Genomic DNA, 22,456 nt, shown 5'->3' with positions numbered 1-22,456 from the left:
TGGCTTTCATTAAGGAAACGATTCTAGAATTTACTCTGTGTTTGTCCCTGTATACCATGAATGACTCTTTTCCAGGTGGATTTACTCTTACTATCTTCTTTTTGCATAGTATCTCAACATCATTGGGTGTAAGACAAGCCATTCCTATCATGATGTCAAAACCACTCAACACGATGGGTAAAATCTCCACATGGAATTCATTTTAGTTCAAGTCGATGACGACGTTTTTAATGCAATCGCTAACAGGTATGAATTTGCCACTGACAACTTTTACAGTCAATGATAGTCTTTCACCAAATTTGTGCGATACAAAGGAGTAATTCGCTCCGGAATCAAACAATATACTGGAAGGAAATCTGTTTACAAGAAAGGTAGCTGAAGCGACATCTGTTGCATCCTTTTCGGATTCTAGGGTCATCTAGAATACTCTCGCCTTCGGTTTTGGTGGGACATTGGGCTTTGTTGCCTCTTTCTTCTTCAAGCAGTGTTTCGAAATGTTCCCTTCCTCGCGACACCCATAGCCCACCCTTTTGTTGGCGATGCACTCGTTGGCGTAATGACTTGTCTTCCCACACTTGTAGCAAGTCACCTCCTCGATACATTTCCCAATGTGTTGGCAAATTTTGACTTTATTTTTAATTATACTTTAATTAATAGGTCGGGACACGATAGCTTCGTTAAAAATCCATAACTTCTTCATCCGACGTTCGTTATCGTCAGACTTTTTATTGTTATACTCCTATTGTCGGGCTCTCCAACTTTCGTTTAGGTTGTGTCGGCTAAAGACCGCTCGATCTCTATTTCGAGTTTTTAGCTGTCTACTGCTAGGTCAGAGACTTCGAAAAATCATAACTTCCTCATACGAAGTCAGATTTGGGCGTTCTTTTTATGTATGTTCATGGTTTAATGATATCTATGACTTTTGTTTAGATAACAAAGACTAAAAATTAGTGTATTGAACTTTTGCGTTTTACGTCTATCAGTTGTGCCGGTTTTTGCCGCGGATCTTAGATTGGTCATAACTTCTTCGTTATAACTCGGATTTTAGTGTTGTTTATATGTACGAAAACCTTGATACGATTACTACCACTTTATTTAACCCAAATAAGATTTTAGGAAAGTTATATCTTGGCCTAAATTTGACTGGTGTTACACTTTATTGTCTCAAAATATCAGGTTGTCACATCATCCCCCTGTTAGAGGGAATTTCGTCCTGAAATTCGAGTTTAAGCAGTATTAATAATCATACTACGGATAGAAGTTTTATCTGCTCCTCGTGTTCTTAAGTGAACTCTGGTCCTCGCTTGGCATTCCAGCGAACCTTTCAGTATCGGGATACGACTTTGCTTCTTTCGTTTGACTTTATTGAGGTGATCTCTTCTTGGTCGAATGTATGTTGAATGTTTTTGTGGTCCGTGAACATAATACACCTTGTACTCTACAAGTAGTGTCCCCAGATCTTCAGAGCAATTACCGCTGCTCCTGACTCAAGATCATGTGTTGAATAGTCAACCTTCTGTGTCTTAACCTGTCATAAGGTATAGGTAGTGACCTTTCCTCCTGCATAAGAACACCACCAAGCCCTTGGTTGGACGCATCGCATTATATCACGGAATATTCTATCCCTTTTAGGAGGGATAATATTGGTGCGATGTATCAGACTTACTTTAGCGTTGGAACGCTCCTTCTTGTTTACAGACAAGTCCGGCGCTCTTCCAAGTGAGAAACTTGTCCTAAAGAATCCCCTTCTAAGGAGTTCGTAAAGCTTGCTAGGAAGTTCTTGCATCTTGGTTGTAGCTATACAATAAGGTGATTTTGGCTACTGAGGTAGCCCCTGGAATTTAGTCGATTCTGAATTTGACTTGACACTGTGGTGGTAGTCTCGGTAGTCCTTCTGGAAGGTGTCGGGAAAGTCGCGTACTTCTTAGATGTTCTGAATGTCCTTCACTTCTCGGCATGTCTCGGCGATGTGTGTAAGGAATGCATGATATTCCCTTCATAAGCATTTCTGAGCTTGCATATACGAAATGATGAGAGGGTTCGTACTTGGTTCGTCGCTGTAAATAACTAGGGATTTGCTGTTTAGGGAGGTTAGGGAGAATTGCTTTATCAAGGCACCTGATGTCGACTCGATGTAGACCTAATAAATTCCTACTGATTATGATGTCAAAACCTTGGGGTGGATTAGCTGTCGTGAAGATCTATTAGAAAGTATGACTACTCATGAATTAGGAAAAAAAAGATAGGTATTTATGAGTTTATTCTCACGGAAGCACGGTAACTCGCAGTCTTGGGCAGTCTCCGTCCTGAAGTTCACAGTAGAACTCATACCTGGTCCATCCATCATAGACTCGGGTATACAAGTCGTATATAATTAAGATTGAAAAGGTAGTCGAATAAATGATTCCTCTTTAAGCTCACATCCCAATGAGGAAAAGAAGTTAAAGTGGAATCATCAATTCTAAACCTGTAGAATCTTGATTATATACCACCCCTATGTATACATTCTTCGGAGACAGATCAACCATATGGGTCTTTAGATTGAACTTGACGTACTGTACGAGTGATACTTCGGGGAGGTTTGCTGCGGTTTCCTTGGAAAGGATGAGAAGCAGGAGGTACTCTATGCATGAGTACTTCGGTGTTTTGGAATGACGGCTTCGCTAGAAAGACGTTTTCGGAGAAGGAGAAGTACGCATGAAATTGATATTGCGAGGATCGAATTGAGTCAAATTGTACGATGATATCAGACTTACTTGGAAATAAGGTATTAGATTTGATCATAAGGGTGTTACAGACAAAACACAACAGTGCAACTTTTAACAGAGTTACAGTACTTTGGTTCTAATATAAGACTATTGTTGCGAACAAGGTATAGTACAAAAGGCAAGTATACGCAACACGGGGGTCCCCTTTTCTGACGGGATCTCTCAAAAGATAAGACTTAGGTTGCACTAGTTTTAAACATGATTAATAGCATACTTAGTGCTGACGATTGGAAGTGAGTCCCTATTATAGTCGGGTCCTTCATTGCCTTTTCCCATTCTGAGGTCAAACTCCTCCTATTCCACTGTCATTCTTCTCTGTTGGGCAATCCCTCTTGAAGTGTCCCATTAAACCACATAGATGGCATATCCGAGAAATTTCATCATTGGTGGTTGAAGTAATGTGTTGGACCCGAGTCTTGCAGAAGCGGGTAGTGTGTCCGTTCTTGTTGCAGGTCTTGCAGGGTAATAGACGGCAGCTACCTAGGTGATGGAAGCTGCACTTATTGCACTTCGGTAGGTTTCCAACATACTGTCTGGTCGGGTTAGGGATAATTGGGATACTAGCAGTGTTGGTGGTAGGAGTTGCAGATGTCGTGGCTGCGAAAGCTGCCACTGGTGATGGCTTCTTGTTTGTCCTTCGAGGTGATTTGCCTTTAACTCTATCCCAAAATTTTCGTTTATTGCTCTTTGTTTTGTGCTTCGGAGTGTCGTGGTAGTTTGTTACTCGTGGGTGTACTTGGTTGTTACTTGGATTGAAATTATTGAAAACCATCCCGCTAACGTTTGCATAGTTGGCGTTAAGGTGATTCAGAACAGTTGTCACGGCAGCTGGGACAGCAGCTTGAAAGGTAGCTGCATCAATCTTGAAGAGTTAGTGTTTGGCTGATGGGTTGATTACTTTTCTTCGGCGACATGATTCTGTAACACTAAAGAAAAAGGAGTTCGTGAGATATTATGGTTGAACCTAGATGTATTTCGATCGCTTAAGTAAAGAGTAAGAGTATGTTCTCAAAAGTTTGACCTACATCCCTATGATGCAGTCCTAGTACAGAGTAGAAGTATGTTTGTAGAATGGTCTTAAGACGTTTGTTGTTCAAGCCAAGGTATCATTGGTTGGTGAATAACATGATCCGACCACTAAAAGAGACTTGGAAATGTCTTCGGAGTTATATTACTATAGTCCAATGTTTTGACTAAAGCATGTTTCAGATAGACTCCAACGAGGGTATGATGAGGGTTTTTGAACAAAGAGTGAAACGGAAGTTAGCCGACTGTCAATATCATCGATGTTTAAGATGTAATAAGTTTAGAAAATTTTATCTTCAAGAAGGTCTTAGATCATATCTGGAGTAGAAAGGTTTTTGGCTGCATAAAGGCCTAACTAACAGTACTTACAGTACAAGATAGAAAAATGCTACACAAGACATACACAGGAAAAACGATTCCTTTAAACAAGGAAGGGAAATAAAGCATTTCTTACTGGCGGCGGTCATCCTTCTGGTGAAATCTTAGTTCAGCCAATTGACGTTCCATATCAAGTAGGTGTCCTTCGTATACCCTTCGGAGTTCTATGACTTCGGCTTGTGTTTCAGCTAATGCTTGCAGTAGGGTCTCATGGTCATTCTCTCAGATCTCTCACGAGTGTTTTCAAGACGATTGGTGTGGATGGTAAGCATTCTTACATTGGTATTTAACCTCTTTGATACAATGGAGAGTCGTCCGGCCCTAAATTTTGTTTCAGGCAACTTTACGGATCAGGATTTGTAGAACTTTGTCTGTTGAGCTCCCTTCGCTTAAGTTGTAGCAGCTTCGGTCTCTTTTAAACAACATAGGTCGATTTTGCTCTTCGCTCCATGTTTCCAAGTATTCTACCTGAGGAGACGTCGGGCTATGAAGAGCTGGGTGAGGGTTAGGGTTTAAATTGGGAGCCACCGGGGGTAGGTTGTTATCTTTGAGTTCAGTGTTATCATCATCTGAAAGGTCTTCAACATGGTGATTATTAAAAAGGGATTGAATGATCGTTCTCTGGTTCTTCTCTGAACCATCTAGTATTGCCTTCGTTTGGGAAGTACGGGTCGTTGTGGGGATGGGGTCTAGCTATGTTATCTAAGTGATAATTGGGGTATAAGAATCTAACACATAAGTAGTTTATAGAATACACAAAATACTCCTATAGTATTTTAGGTTTATGTTCTATTGTTCTCATTGGGTTTTGTGGGTAAGTTTTTAGACTTGTTGCAACTCACAACCACACTTAGGCACATGCTAGTCAACCCTTGGAAAATATAGTTGATCAGGCTATATCATCCCAGTTTTGACTATACGTCTCTAAGTCTACTTGTGTTGTCCAATAATCGTAATACTTTTGTTCTGTCTTAGTGACACTGATTTTAGTATGAATGCAGGCATGTATATTTACTTAAATATTTTATTACTTAAAAGTATAGACTCTTTATCAGAGTACTTTAATCCCAATTTTGTATTTATAGTTTGTATATCTTTTATGGGTTGATATACTCAATTCACTATAAACAATGCTCCGATACCAATCTGTCACACCCCAAAACCGAGAACGGCGGAAACGTTCTGGGGCGGAGGATGTCATGTAATGTATCACAACAATGCAAAGTAGTAAACAAGCAACAACATCATCCATTGCATTAATAGTATAATTTTAATTACATTTGAGTTCTTTCATAGTATGAATCTACAAAATGAATATTCAAAATAAAAGACGAGTTTTGACCGCTCCGTCTTCACAAATCCTGGTAGTCATATCTGTCTATTTGTGACCTAGGAAGACAAGTTATTTTGAAAGCGAGTATCAGCAATAATGCTGGTGAATTCATAAGTATTTATGTGACTTTGATTTGTAAAACTGTAATGAAAGACCTGCAATGCTTGTAGGAAAGTTTGTACCAATGAACATGTTTGTAAGTATCTGTAAACGTTTGAAAACTCTAGAAAATCCCATATTTTCTACTAGTATAAAATGTAGCCTTCTACCAAGACCCGACTGTTTTGAATGTTTGCTTTTAGAAATCCGATATTTGCCCAGAAGTGGGTGGTAGTAAATGAACTATCAAGGTATTTTTCCATGCTTAAAAATAATAGATTTGTGCACGCATATAACCGCTAATTTGATAACCCCGTAAATCAATCTGTTTTTAATACTCCATGTGAGTTTTATAACCATGCTAATGACCCAGACTGCCTGTAACAACGTTCTTCAGGCGTTGGAACTGTTATGACGTTTGTCACCCCAGGCCTGCCGGCCTAGCTGTAGCTAACAGCTTAGGTGTGGGATTGTCAATCCCGTATAGATCTATACACAAGTATCATGCTCCCCCTACAAGGGATTATGGTATATAATACAGGACTTAATAATGCATACTTGAAAGTACGTGAAGCATCTCACAACCTAGTATAAAACAGATTTACGTATGAAAAATGTCCATTTGTTCTTGTATATGAAAATATCTCTTTGATATGGTACTTGTAGTATGTAAAATGAATATCTAGTACATTATCTCATGTAATCACATTTCTTGAAATTGTATGTCTTGAAATTGTATGCTTTGTAATTGTATGTAATCGTATCTCTTCATAAGGTATGTAATGTATTTGTATAGACTCATGAATAGACTGACTCTTGTGTGATCCCTAGTACTTGGAATGGTAAGTAGTATCTCCTAACTATACCTATTATAGTTTCTAGTATTGTACGTGTATAACCGAAATATGCCTTTGATATTCGAAGGTACTGAATCAACTAATGGGAACTTTTATGTCTATATATGTACATATGATTATATATATATATATATATATATATATATATATATATATATATATATATATATAATTAATATTTAGACGACATTCGGACGAATAACCGATGCCCTAAGGCCACATCCCAACGAGGAAAAGGAAATAAAGCGAGCTAGCCGTCCTAAGTCCTTTAAATATTACTTATATAACTTATACGTATATAGGCATGCATTTGACAATATAAAAATATAAAAGAAGTTTTTGTAAAATCTTTGAAAATTTTAATAAATAAGAAATGATGACTTGATGTCAGTTTATAAAATGATTTGAAAGCAGTTTGTTTGATAAGAACAGTTTTAAGTATAGGAAAACCTTTGTTAGAAACATGGTTCTAACAGCTTTTGAAAGGAAACATAAACTATGTAAGACAGTTTGATAAAAAGCTTTTAACATGTAAAAATGTTTGTTGTAAACTATTATAGTTTTTCCAAAAGTTTGTTTCGTATATGTATAACAACGTATTTAATTTTAAAAAGACAAGATGTTACCGCGATATATTTTGCGTACGAAAGTTTCCATGTAGTAGTTATGAACCTCATATGTTTTACTTGATAAAAAGAGTACATATTGAAACTCTAGATTTCACACGATAATAATCGTCTGTTTACTTGTATTCCCCCCCCCCCCCCCTAAAAATGTATAAAAAGAATTGATAACACATTTGAAAACGTAGTTTATAGGGGTATGAACTCACCGAAGAAAGTGCATGATTTGAAGAAAATGAGATTTTCCCGGCCGGCACCTCGACCGGAAAGTGACGAGATTCTCGGGAATCTCGGGGCTTCGGACTCTCGTCGGGGCTTGAATATGAAACCGGGAAGTCGGGATGTTGTCGGCACGAAAAACGAGGCGAAAATGTGAGAGAAATGAGGGATTTTAGTATCAACAGCCGGCACCCTCGCAATCTATTTATAGGCTGGAGGTCTTCGGTATGCTGGGCGTACTTCGGAGGTACGCGGGGCGTTCCTCGTACGCTGGGCGTACTCCGAGGGTACGCTGGGCGTTCGCTTGCATCATTTCTGACCTCAGCCTCGGAAGACGTGAGTGGCTGACGTCGACGATCCGGAGCCTAGTATCCGAGTACGTTGGGCGTACTCCTTCGGATAGACTTTGAAGTGCGTGCCAAGAACTTCTAAAATGCGTAACTTCCACATACGAGCTCCGTTTTTGACGTTCTTTATATCCACGCGAAGGTGAGAAAGTAATCTACAACTTTCATTTAGACTCCGTTGGCAAATTTTGAATTTATTTTTAATTATACTTTAATTAATAGGTACGGGACACGATAGCTTCGTTAAAAATCCATAACTTCTTCATCCGACGTTCGTTATCGTCAGACTTTTTATTGTTATACTCCTATTGTCGGGCTCTCCAACTTTCGTTTAGGTTGTGTCGGCTAAAGACCGCTCGATCTCTATTTCGAGTTTTTAGCTGTCTACTGCTAGGTCAGAGACTTCGAAAAATCATAACTTCCTCATACGAAGTCAGATTTGGGCATTCTTTTTATGTATGTTCATGGTTTAATGATATCTATGACTTTTTTTTAGATAACAAAGACTAAAAATTATTGTATTGAACTTTTGCGTTTTACGTCTATCAGCTGTGCCGGTTTTTCCCGCGGATCTTAGATTGGTCATAACTTCTTCGTTATAGCTCGGATTTTAGTGTTCTTTATATGTACGAAAACCTTGATACGATTACTACCACTTTATTTAACCCAAATAAGATTTTAGGAAAGTTATATCTTGGCCTAAATTTGACTGGTGTTACACTTTATTGTCTCAAAATATCAGGTTGTCACATTCACCATCGCCATCACATTTGATAAGCTATAATATGCATAGTTCATGTTCACTACCAATATAACTATTCGATGAACTATGATATGTATAGTTTATGTTCACATCCACTACTACTATTTCGTACACTACACTAGGATTTGGTTTCGGTCTTTGGTTTTAAGACTACATTTGTTAGTTTTCAGCTATAATTTCTAAGTGTATATGCTAGAGTTATATAGAATCTAGTCGTGATTGACTTAGAATTGGTGGGTCCGCCTTATTTCTTGTTCCTTGTTTGGTTGTGGGCTTAGGGCAGACCCATTACATTCGACGTTTTATCTAACTTTAATTTTATATAACTTATATATACTTGGAGATTATAGAAGGAAACTATAAGGAATTCTAGGATGCACTATTTCATAACATAGAAACTTTTAATTCACTCTTTAAGGAAAATATCGGATTTTCTGGAACAACTTAGTTGCTTTTACAAGGAAAAAGGTTTATTTCTCAATTAAAACTCTTATGAACTCACCAACCTTTGTGTTGACACTTTTTCAAACAACTTGTATTCTCAGGAAATCGCTAAACAGGTAATCGTCTCTGATTTAACATTTTCGAAATAACTATACTTTTAGAAACAAATAGTTTCTCGTTAAAAAGTATGAGCACGTGCATACACACTAGGGTCAGTATCATGGTGGGATGGGACAAAAGTGGTGATTGTTGAACAGTACGGGTAGGCTTGGGGATGTATAGTCAGGTCTGGGAATGAAATAGCCTGATCAACTATGTCTCACCCAAAAGTGATTAGCATATGCCCAGGAATGGTCGTGGAGTTGCAAAAAGACTAAAAAAAAAAAAAAAAAAAAAAAACTTACCAACACTATCTACAAAGAAACATCGAGAAAATAAGACAAACATTTAAAATACTATAGGAGTATTTTGTGGAACTATAACTAACTTATGTGAAAACTAAAGACCCCTATTAGTAGGTCTAAAATGACTAAGTGCATACGCTAAGGCTATACATAATCAAAGATATTATAGATTCAGAATCTATGACTATTGCTCTACTTCTTGTTCCTTGTTTGGTTGTGGATTTAGAGTAGAGTCATTTATTCGAAGGTCTATTTTATCTCAGATTATGTATAACTTGTATGCACTATGTGATTATAGAAGTGACTAATAAGGATCACCCTCCTATAAGTAATTATAGGATTAGACGTTTATTAACTATCTCTTCTACCCCTGTTCTCGCATGAACAACATGGAGGGAACCCAACTACCAAGAGACCTCTATTCTCCTAACTAGGACGATGGTGGCTAGAACAAAGAAAATCTTGAAGAGGCTCCTAAAGAATTAATAGGCGAAGGGCCCAAAGATGATCCAGAAGAGAATACGGAGAAAGCGAAACCAAATGAAGACGAAGACAAAGGGGAAATACAAGGAGACTCTGACGAAGAGCCCGAAGTCTGCAACACACCCTCCAGTGTCCCCCACCCCGACGAAACTTCCATGGTCAGACACTTCGATGAACCGTAGATTTGAAGAGATAGAACCTAGAACAAGATCAAACACCCCCACTGGAGTATAGAAAGAGGCTTCTACAACCTCAATGGAGGAGGATCAGTAGACAAGGCCCTCTTTGTCATAGTATACCGCATCGCTTACCAGGGGATACAAACACGAGCACCGGTCAACTGAATTAGGAAGGTTAGCGTTATCACCAAGATCACCGTAATGCGCCTTTGTCACCTGGATAGAGGACATGACAAGCCAGGAACCGCATCAAGGGCTGCAGATAGAAGTGACCACAACTGAAGCCAAGAATCGTAGAGTAATGGGAACGTCAAACAAGTATAAGAGAAAACGCATGATGAAAGCAGAAAATTGGAGAACAAAAGTCAGAGTAGGGGTGTACACCATTGACATATCGGTATAGACTTGGTCTACTAGCATGCATCTAACGACTACCCCCATATATGTATAGAGACATTCGAATCCTTCAAAATCCAGAGACTACACTGTTTAAGGGAATCGTGGCACCGTAAAAAAAATTTCCTTACATTAATGAGATGTAGACCTATTATAAGGTCAAATTTCCTCGAACCCCTATACACTAAATTATATTAAAGAAATTGGCTCGTATTAAAATTCATTGGGAATTTTCCATGTATTTCATAACTCAGTATTACAAACAATTTGCTTATGGTAACTCCAAGAATTCTTAATGTATACCTCAAGGTCGGGTGTAATTAAGAGACAATCGACTTAGAAATGGTGAGTCCGCCTTGGGTCCTGTTCCTTGTTTGGTTGTGGGCCTAGGGCAGACTCATTAAGTTCGATGGCCTATTGGACCTTAATTATACACGACTGGTATATACCAAGTGATCTTAGGAGGGGACCAGGCACGAAACAAATCACAAGTTACACTTGAGTCACTACCACTAAATTCATTCATAGGGGCTTTGTTATGAATTTCATGCAAGATACTTTTAAGTCGGAACATAATACAGAAAAGTCTAGCTTGATAACATCCGACTTGTCACTACTATTAGAAACATACCGTCTGTTCGTCTCTACAAACTTATGTCACAACTATGCTGCCAAAGAAAAAGTCCAGATCTTCCAGTAGCACAGCACCACCACCACCTCTGCAGTTTAATCCCACAATTTTCCAAGCTGCCGTAACCGTAGCCGTAGCGGTCGTAATGTCGCAAATTGGTACGAATGGTACCGGTGGTGCTGGATCTGGTGCCACAAACTCTAACCATGGGGACAGTACGGGGCGTACGAGGGAATGTTCCTATAAGGACATCATCAATAGCAAACAAGATTCTTTCAATGGAAGTAGGGGCGTTATCACTCTGACGCAATGGTTTTAGAAGACAGAATCAGTCTTCGAGGTCTGTGCATGTCCTGAAGCAAGAAAGGTCAAATTTGCAGCTTGCACTTTCTCTGGCCGAGCCCTAACTTGGTGGAAAAGCCACGTTAAGTCACTGACGCTTGCAGTGGCTAACTCGTTAAGCTGGGAAGACTTAAAGAAACTGATGCTGAAAGAGTACTTCCCAAGGGGTGAAGTACAAAAACTAGAGCAAGAACTGTGGAATCTCAATATGAAAGGCTCTGACCTTGCAACTTACACCGACCGATTCTGTGATCTGGCACTCCTTTGTCCCGCAATAGTCACTCCTGAGGAAAAAAAGGTGGAACGATACCTCTGGGGATTGTCTCCCCAAATTCAAGATAGTGTGTTGGCTTCAAGACCGTCTACCTTTGGCAGTGCCAAGGAATTGGCACAACAACTCATCGACCATAGGGCCAGCCATGGCACTATGACAACCACCCCTGAGCAAGATGGCAAGGGAACCAATAAAAGGAAGTCTTGGGACAACGAGAAGAATCGATCGGCCCAAGACCCCACCAATAAGCAACATATCGTCGCTGTTCATGCTGCCACCAACCGTGCCACCCCCACACCCATAAATCGATACGCTCGAACCCTTCCAAAATGTAACAAGTGTGGCTTCCATCACACAGGGGCTTGCAGGAAATTGCACTACATGAATTGCAACAGGAAGGGACACACTACCCATTTCTGTAAGGCACCGGTATGACCCATCAACCAGGTCCTCGGTGTTGGAACAAGCCCAACTTGTTACGAGTGCGGCGAAACGGGACACTTTAAGAGAGAGTGTCCAAGGATAAGGAATGTTGGTGATGGTGGAAGGGTATGATCACCGCAGTAGAAACTTCCCCAGAACCACCCGTGAATAATGGTACACGCTCCTGACCACCACATGTAGGATTTAAATTTTACTAAAACTAGGGTCAATTTAGGGTTTCTCAACCATAAATCTCATAAACGCGATGAACCCATGCAAGTCTTATCACGTATATAAAAGCACAGGGTTTTTAATAGCAAATCTATGATGGCTGGTGTAAACATTATGGTCATATATCATTAAGATTCTAAGGACTTAGAATGTATAATTCTGCCTTATTTCCTGTCACAACTAGAAATTTTGTGGCTTGTAATCACTATACCTAAGTAAAATGTTGAACCAAAAACTTAAGAGCATGTGTGATGCTTTCAAAAACTTCAATCAAATACATCATACAAGTACTACAAATAGTCGACAAGCAATTGGAAACCCTAGAAGTTCTTGTTTAGGTCCATTTTGGACTAGGACTTCCTAATTGGACCCAAATGGACCAATAAGTTTCCAATTTGACTATCATGGGCTTAGAACCCTTAAATTGGCTCTAATTGGACCCACATCTATTTATTTCAACATTTTGGGCCATATTGGGCCTAGAATGAAATAAATTAAAAGTTTTGAACCATGATTAACCTAAAATAGCCCAACAAAGTGTAAAAATCATATTATATTTCTTTTAGGTCAAAAATCATCCAACTTAACTTCTATATGGGCTTCAGGGCAATAAAGCCCAAAAACCCTTTTTCCTTTCATATTCTCGGCCCAAGGCCCAAATCCAAGAAGAAAAGAGGAAGGGTATCCACCTCATTATTATATGGTCGGTATCCAAGCTAATATTCCTCAAACATCCATGCTAGTCTCATTTCTCCATGCAACTTCTCTCTCTCCCTCTCCCTTCTTGTTTCGGCCGTGAGCAACACACATACACACACACACATTTTCATCACCTTTCACATATCAACACTCTCCAAAAACACCTCCACTCTCTTCACTAAATTTCGAAGATTCAAGAGCATTATAAGGAGAAACCTTCACTAAAATCATTATCTAGGTAAGTTAATGCTTGGATCCATACTTTAGACTTCTTCTTATATTCAAAAATCTCTTCTTAACTCATGAGAAATCATGATCTTGTATCTTAGAAACACCTCAAGGCCGAGATCTTCATCAAGGGGTGCTAGGGCCGAAAATCACCAAACTTTCTTCCCTCTTTTCTCCAAAACCGAAACCACACCCTAAGGTGAGCTTCATACTCCCTATTTTTCTGTTTTATAAGTTTTGTGGGGGGGGGGAATACAAGTGAAAGTGTAGATCTATATGTGTTTTGTATGCCTTGTATGATTTCTATGCTTATATGTGTGTTTTTGTGTGATTATGATGTTGGATCTAGCCATGAACTCCTAAAAATCGAGATGTACTTTATGTTAAATGATACTAGCATAAATTATATCACAACATACAAAGTATTCCAAGGAAAATAGCTAAGTGGCTTAATAACATCTTCTTTGGGCTAAAAACTCATTTTTGGACACAAAATGTTAAAAATATAAAGTTAAAGGGCCCAAAATGACATATTACGAATTCTGATGGATGAGAGGAGTAAAAACAGTTTCAATAAAGTATTTTCTGGAAATATACTCTTTTGGAGGATTAAAAATATAAATTTGAAGCTTAATGGGCTAAAAATGACATTTTCGGCCCAATAGGGCCCAATATGCGAAATTTTCTGATTTGAAGAGCTAAAACTGTGTTTTTCTGTAAAACAGTGGACTATTAGTGTTCTAAGTCCTTTTCAAAGGTTAAAAATGCTTTTCACAATTAAAAAGGACCAAAGTTGCAAAAATGTTCCAATTTGGGCCAAAAGTGTAAAAATTGCGAAAAAGAGAGGTTACAACCGAGAAAACTGTATTTTCAGGGACTAAAACTGTTTTCAACTAAAAATATGCTGAAAATATCAATTTCAATAAGTTTTGATGTTAAAATGCCAAGAAAAATGGTTTAAGGACAAAACCAAAAATTAATTTATTCAAAGGGTTGAAAAAGCAAATCTACAAAATCAAGAGGGGTTGTAAACAGAAAATTTTCAATGTTAATTCAATACATCCGTTGTGATCAAATACTGACACTGTGACTACCGACGAATTACAATACACAACAACACCAAAAATTGTTATCAAACGAATTGATTCGGTCTCGAATCAATAATAAATCTGGAACTACTAACACGACGACAACTCGATTCATACAAGTAATATTTGGGAATTCAATACACACGTGAGAGTGCACAGACGTCGATACACCATCTTTGGGCCCAAAAGTGTAAAATCTTGTTTGTTGGGCCTAGCTAGCCCAATGACCTGATCTTTAGGCCCGAAGACTTCAACCTTACGAGTTGTTGGGTCTTACATGATTCAACACAGCGTAAAAGGACTTTCAATGGCTTTTATACTATTGGTCCCCAAGGGTCCTTTGGTACTGCTAGTAAAGTCGGTTATTCAAATGCGAGTCGGGCCAAGGGCCCTTCGCACTCACTTTATCCCCAACCGACTAATGGAGTTATTGAGGTCTTCGTGCCCTCTTTCTCTTCGGATGTAGGACTACAAGAAGTCAGGGCGGTTGGATTACGTGAATAGTATGGATGACGCCTAAGGGATCGTTAGTATAGTTGTAAAATGGTCGTTTGTGTAACGCGTGTTTATAACAATTCACCATGCGCAATAATCCGACGTCGCCTGGAATCAATGACTTCACATACAAGAACTACATGGAATTCAAAGTGTTAGGAAAACATCGGGTTTTCCTAGGGTATTTCAATACATACAGTTTCGAAATGTACACCAAGTTTGATGAACACTTTTTACAATTATAGAAACAAACAAGCATACTTATGGATCTTCACAAACTTTTTCATAAACTCTTTTCAGAAAATATCGGATTTTCTGGTAGTTTTCAAAACAATACAAAACGTTGCTTTTCAAATACCGCTTATGAACTCACCAACATTTCATATGTTGACGTTTTTTCAAAATACTTGTATTCTCAGGTAACAAGTAAATCGAGGGGAAAATGTATTCAGTGATGGCTTGCAGTTTGTTTATCTATGATCGAACAATTTATTTTTGGGAATGTAATGTTAAAACAATGTACTCAGTGTAAACTTTACCAGTTGTACTATATTAATGCATGGTGATGAATGATGTTATGTTTCATATATATTCAATGTTATGGTATTCAATTAAGTCACGACAGCCCTCGGACGTTTCCGCCGTCTAGTTCGGGGGTGTGACAGGTTGGTATCAGAGCTTTGTTTATAGTGAACTAGCATATCTAGCCACACATTGATATGCAACTATAAACCAAAAAGAGGGACTAACATAACTCTGAACAAAACAAGTAAATAAAACACCCTTGCTTGCATTAGGAATAAGAACATAACGCCGAACCAAACATGATAATACTAGTATCCCGGTTAAATCCGGACTGTTCTTAGTAGTATCCAGGGGTGGATGTAGCCTGATCAACTACATTACCTCCAAGGTATAACTAATGCATGTCCCAATGAAATCGTGATATCTAGGGAACCTAAAACTATACCCCTATACCACCAAAAAGAGAACGTCTGTTTAGCTTATGCAATAGTGGTAGAGTCATAGGAAAATGATAGCTTATTCGTATACCTTCTCCCAGTCTTCATGGAGGAAGAGCATCAGGGCATTCAGTTTCACCAAGCCCTAGTGGCACACGGGATACTTGAAGATGAACCAGAAGGGAATCAAGAGGGAGCCCACGACGTCGAACCTGACGAGTACATGGACACCGACTACGAGTTCGAGGAGACCGATGATGACATAGAGGAGGATCAGGCCCCGAACATGGATCACGTCGCATCTCCTGTTAGCGAGGTGCAACAAGATCACCACGCCCCACCAGTGAATCCCGCAAGGGAGAATCGCTCCCCAGAAGCCGAGATTGCCGACTTGTGGCAACAACTGTTCGCCATGGAAGCACGTGCAGTGCAAGCAGAGCATGAGAGGTATGAGGTCATTGTAGACATGACTGAGATGGCTCAGCTGTTGGCTCAACACTTCGGCATATGATTCCACCGCTATATTAGGACGTAGCTCATCGCGGTTAGGGATAAACTTATCTTAGTAGGTCGTTAGGAACTATGCTATGTACCCCGACTCTATGTTTAAGTGACTACACTACTCATAGAGCCGTTATGCTGTCGAACTAGTGTCACTCATGTATGCTCTTACGAGCAAAATTTTCTTGTATCAAATGCGGATAATATTAATAAACTTTTACGTGCTTTGTTATGATATTACAAATTGCTATGTGTCGAGAAATTATGATTGTATGTTCAATGGTAGTAGTGTTTAAGTTCGTACCATGCACCTAGTGAGTAGGATCACAACCTCACGGAAACCACATACACTCAACATCTTTCCGTTTCGTGACAGAAAGATGTGTCTCCAACCTACTCGCGGAAACCCAGGGCCAACTCCACCTGAAGTTGACTCAGCCGCGTTCCAGGAAGCTGTATCTGCTGCGGTCACTTCAGCAATGGCGCAAATTCATCAAGGGAACAATTGAGGAGTTAATGGGCAAGGAGCCGGAAGTTCGAACAACGGAATGAATCAAGGACCCACCAAAACATGTACCTACAAGGACTTCACAAACGCCAAACCACGAACTTTTAACGGCACTGGAGGAGTAATCACCCTGAAGCGATGGATCGAGAAGGTGGAGTCGGTATTCGAGATATGCGATTGTCCTGAGCAGATGAAAGTGAAGTTCGCGGCCTGCACTTTTGTCGATCAAGCGCTCACCTGGTGGAACGGACATGTGGAAGCCATGACACTCCCTGTAGCCAACTCTATGCCGTGGGCGGAGATGAAAGAAATGTTAATGGCTGAATACTGCCTGCGAGGCGAGATACAGAAGATGGAGCAAGAGCTATGGAACCTCACTGTGCAGAATGCGAATATCGATGCCTACATATCGAGATTTAGTGAACTATCTCTGTTGTGCCCGGGTATGATCACGTCGGAAGGAAAGAAGATTGAGCGATTCATCTGGGGACTAACATCACCAATTCAAGGGAATGTGATAGCTGCAAACCCCGAAACATTTGACAGTGCAAAAAGATTCGCAAAGAAGCTGTATGACCATAACAACAAGAAGGGCGAGAAGCCAGTGGAGGCTGAGAGAAAGAAGGAAGGTGATGGCAAGAAGGGGAAGAACAATAAGAGGAAGGGGCGTGAGGGCCCCGAGACCTCTAAAAAGCAGCAGACAATGGCGGTTAACCCTGTCACCACACCGGTCCCAGCCACACTACATGCTCCAACCTCAGCTGCACCAAATGCTCCCAGACCTTATTCCGGTAATCTTCCCAAGTGCAATAAGTGCGGTCTCCAACATAATGGAGAATGCAAGGAGTTTCAGTGCACCAATTGCAATCGAAGGGGACACACTGCAAGGTACTGCAGGACTTACCCTCCCCAGAACCAAAATCAGGGAAACAACAATAACAACCATCGCAACAACAACAACATCATCACCGGCGGCAACAATGCAGGACCTAGCCACACCTGCTATGGGTGTGGAAGGACTGAGCATTTCCGCCGAGACTGCCCTAACAACAACAATTCAGGAAACGGAGGAACAGGAAGGATGTTGACCATGGGTCAGGGAGAGGCGATTCAGGACCCCTCTATTGTTACCGGTACGTTTCCCCTAAACCACACTTATGCATGCATCTTATTTGACACCGGAACAGAGCGAAGTTTCGTAAGCGATAAGTTTAAACATTTATTAAAACAACAGCCCCAAAAGCTAAATGAAACCTCTATGGTGGAAATGGCCAATGGGAAAACCGAATCCACTGGGGAAATCTACATCGGAAGTACCCTAACCCTTAATCAACACGTCTTTCGAATAGACCTAATGACAGTATCAATTAGCAGTTTCGATGTGATCATCGGCATGGACTGGCTAAGCCCCCACCATGCCGAAATTATGTGCCACGAGAAGGCCGTTCGTCTTCGTCTCCAAAATCATGAAACCCTAGTAATTTACGGAGACAAACCCAGCATGAACCTTCACCTCGTCTCGTGCATCAAGGCACAAAAGCACCTACGAAAGAAGGATTCGGCATTTCTGGCTCACATAGTGGATAAAACCAAGGAAGAGACTAACATTCAAGATATTCCAGTAGCGTGTGAATTTCCAGACGTGTTTCCTGAAGATCTTCCGGGAGTTACCCCAGAGAGACAGGTTGAGTTTCGAATCGACCTCGTTCCAGGAGCAACTCCTCTCGCTAAATCACCCTATCGGCTGGCTCCTGCTGAAATGCAGGAATTGTCCAGCCAACTCAGTGAACTTCTGGACAAGGGATTTATCCGACCTAGTTACTCGCCATGGGGAGCTCCAGTTCTCTTTGTCAAAAAGAAGGACGGATCCTTTAGGATGTGCATCGATTACAAAGAGTTAAATAAACTCACAGTCAAGAATTGCTACCCACTCCCACGAATCGATGATCTATTCGACCAGCTCCAAGGAGCCAGTTATTTTTCTAAAATAGATCTACGGTCCGGATACCACCAACTCAAAGTCCGGGAAGAGGATACTCCAAAAACCGCTTTCCGAACCCGCTACGGACATTAGGAATTTGTCGTAATGCCCTTCGGTCTAACAAATGCACCTGCTGCATTTATGGATCTGATGAACCGAATCTGTCGACCATTCCTAGACAACTTTGTCATTGTCTTCATCGATGACATTCTCGTTTATTCCCGAAGCGAAGAAGAGCATGGCCAACATCTCCGACAAATCCTAGAAACGCTGCGATCGGAGAAGTTATACGCAAAACTCTCCAAGTGTGAGTTCTGGCTCCGGAGTGTGAACTTCCTAGGTCACGTAGTTAGCCAAGATGGAATTCATGTGGATCCCTCTAAGGTCAAAGCTGTTGAAGGGTGGGCAATCCCGACAACGCCCATAGAAATTCGTCAATTCTTGGGTCTAGCAGGCTACTATAGGAGATTCATTCAAAACTTCTCTAAGATCGCCAAGCCACTTACCTCACTTACACAAAAAGGCGTGCCATTCAAATGGACGGACAAACATGAGATTGCGTTTCGAACCTTAAAGCAAGCTCTCTGTAGCGCCCCTGTACTATCTCTACCGGAAGGAACGGAAGATTTTGTAATCTACTATGACGCGTCAAATCAGGGATTAGGTTGCGTTCTCATGCAACGTGGAAGGGTGATAGCATACGCATCCCGCCAGCTAAAGACGCACGAAGTAAACTATACGACCCATGACCTAGAATTGGGAGCTGTAGTCTTTGCCCTAAAGATTTGGAGGCATTACCTTTACGGTACGAAGTGCACCGTCTTCACGAATCACAAGAGTCTCCAACACATCTTGAACCAGAAGCAGCTGAACATGAGGCAACGAAGATGGGTTGAATTGCTAAACGATTATGAGTGTGAGATCAAGTACCACCCAAGCAAGGCCAATGTGGTAGCTGACGCATTAAGTCGGAAAGAGTACTCTAATCGTCGTACGAAAACTTTCTCAATAACCATTCAATCTCACCTAGCCACTCAAATTGCATTAGTCCAATCAGAGGCCATGAAGACGGAAAATAGAGCAAGCGAAGCATTGCGCGGAATGGAGAAGAACCTAGAGGCAAAGGAGAATGGAGTATACTATTTCATGAACCGTATTTAGGTCCCTAAACTCAGAGGGTTCAGAGAAGTTGTTATGAAGGAATCCCACAAGACACGATACTCCATTCATCCCGGTTCAGACAAGATGTATTTGGATATTAAACAACATTATTGGTGGCCTAACATGAAGGCGGAAATTGCGACCTATGTTAGTAAGTGCCTTACGTGCGCCAAGGTAAAGGTGGAGTACCAGAAACCCTCAGGATTATTACAGCAACCGGTAATCCCTGAGTGGAAATCGGAGGGGATTTCTATGGACTTTGTGACCAAGCTACCCAAGACGTCGAACGGACTGGACACCATATGGGTAATAGTCGATCGACTGACGAAGTTTGCCCATTTCCTGCCTATAAAAGAATCCTACAAGATGGAAAGATTGACACGTTTGTACATTCGAGAGATCGTGAGACTCCACGGAGTACCAGGGTCTATTTTCTCGGATAGGGACAGTAGATTCACTTCGCGTTTTTGGCAATCTCTCCAGAAGGCACTAGGAACTCATCTTTACATGAGCACCGCGTATCATCCACAAACAGACGGTCAAAGTGAACGAACCATTCAAACGCTTGAAGACATGATTCGCGCATGTGTGATAGACTTTGGGAAGTCATGGGATACCCATTTACCTTTAGTCGAATTCTCGTATAACAACAGTTATCATTCAAGCATTAAGGTCGCTCCTTTTGAAGCACTGTACGGGCGTAAGTGTAGATCACCATTATGTTGGGCTGAAGTAGGTGACACCCAGCTAGCAAAAGCACTCACGTCGGATCAGGTGCTAACGGGACCGTAGATCATTCATGAAACCACAGAAAAGATCATTCAAATCAGAGCTCGATTGAAAGCCTCACGCGACCGACAAAAGAGCTATGTCGATAAACGGCGAAAGCCCTTAGAATTTCAAGTCGGAGATCGAGTACTGTTAAAATTCTCGCCCTGGAAAGGAGTTATTCGTTTTGGGAAGCAGGGAAAACTGAACCCACGATACATTGGACCCTTCGAAATCGTCGCCCGAATAGGTCCGGTAGCATACAGACTACAACTACCCGCAGAGCTAAACAGTGTACACCCCGTGTTCCATATCTAAAGAAGTGTCTATCAGATGAGACACTCGTCATTCCCCTTGACAAGATCGAAATCAACGAGAATCTCCTGTTCATTGAAGAACCAATTGAAATCATGGACAGGGAGGTGAAGCATACTAAGCAAAGTCGCATCCCGATCGTGAAAGTACGGTGGAACGCAAAGCATGGGCCAGAATTCACGTGGGAACGCGAAGATCAAATGAAGCAAAAGTACCCTCACCTATTCTAGCATTCTCAAATCTAACTTTCAAACAGAATTTCGGGACGAAATTCCCTCTAACGGGGGGATGATGTCACAACTATAAATTTTGTGGCTTGTAATCACTATACCTAAGTAAAATGTTGAACCAAAAACTTAAGAGCGTGTGTGATGCTTTCAAAAACTTCAATCAAATACATCATACAAGTACTACAAATAGTCGACAAGCAATTGGAAACCCTAGAAGTTCTTGTTTAGGTCCATTTTGGACTAGGACTTCCTAATTGGACCCAAATGGACCAATAAGTTTCCAATTTGACTATCATGGGCTTAGAACCCTTAAATGGGCTCTAATTGGACCCACACCTATTTATTTCAACATTTTGGGCCATATTGGGCCTAGAATGAAATAAATTAAAAGTTTTGAACCATGATTAACCTAAAATAGCCCAACAAAGTGTAAAAATCATATTATATTTCTTTTAGGTCAAAAATCATCCAACTTAACTTCTATATGGGCTTGAGGGCAATAAAGCCCAAAAACCCTTTTTCCTTTCATATTCTCGGCCCAAGGCCCAAATCCAAGAAGAAAAGAGGAAGGGTAGCCACCTCATTATTATATGGTGGGTATCTAAGCTAATATTCCTCAAACATCCATGCTAGTCTCATTTCTCCATGCAACTTCTCTCTCTCCCTCTCCCTTCTTGTTTCGGCCGTGAGCAACACAAACACACACACACACATTTTCATCACCTTTCACATATCAACACTCTCCAAAAACACCTCCACTCTCTTCACTAAATTTTGAAGATTCAAGAGCATTACAAGGAGAAACCTTCACTAAAATCATTATCTAGGTAAGTTAATGCTTGGATCCATACTTTAGACTTCTTCTTATATTCAAAAATCTCTTCTTAACTCATGAGAAATCATGATCTTGTATCTTAGAAACACCTCAAGGCCGAGATCTTCATCAAGGGGTGCTAGGGCCGAAAATCACCAAACTTTCTTCCCTCTTTTCTCCAAAACCGAAAACACACCCTAAGGTGAGCTTCATACTCCCTATTTTTCTGTTTTATAAGTTTTGTGGGGGGGGGGAATACAAGTGAAACTGTAGATCTATATGTGTTTTGTATGCCTTGTATGATTTCTATGCTTATATGTGTGTTTTTGTGTGATTATGATGTTGGATCTAGCCATGAACTCCTAAAAATCGAGATATACTTTATGTTAAATGATACTAGCATAAATTATATCACAACATACAAAGTATTCCAAGGAAAATAGCTAAGTGGCTTAATAACATGTTCTTTGGGCTAAAAACTCATTT

This window comes from Lactuca sativa, chromosome 2, assembly GCF_002870075.4.
Source record: "Lactuca sativa cultivar Salinas chromosome 2, Lsat_Salinas_v11, whole genome shotgun sequence".
Lineage (NCBI taxonomy): Eukaryota > Viridiplantae > Streptophyta > Magnoliopsida > Asterales > Asteraceae > Lactuca > Lactuca sativa.
The sequence above is the reverse complement of the archived record's forward strand: the minus strand, read 5'-3'. Positions refer to the sequence as shown.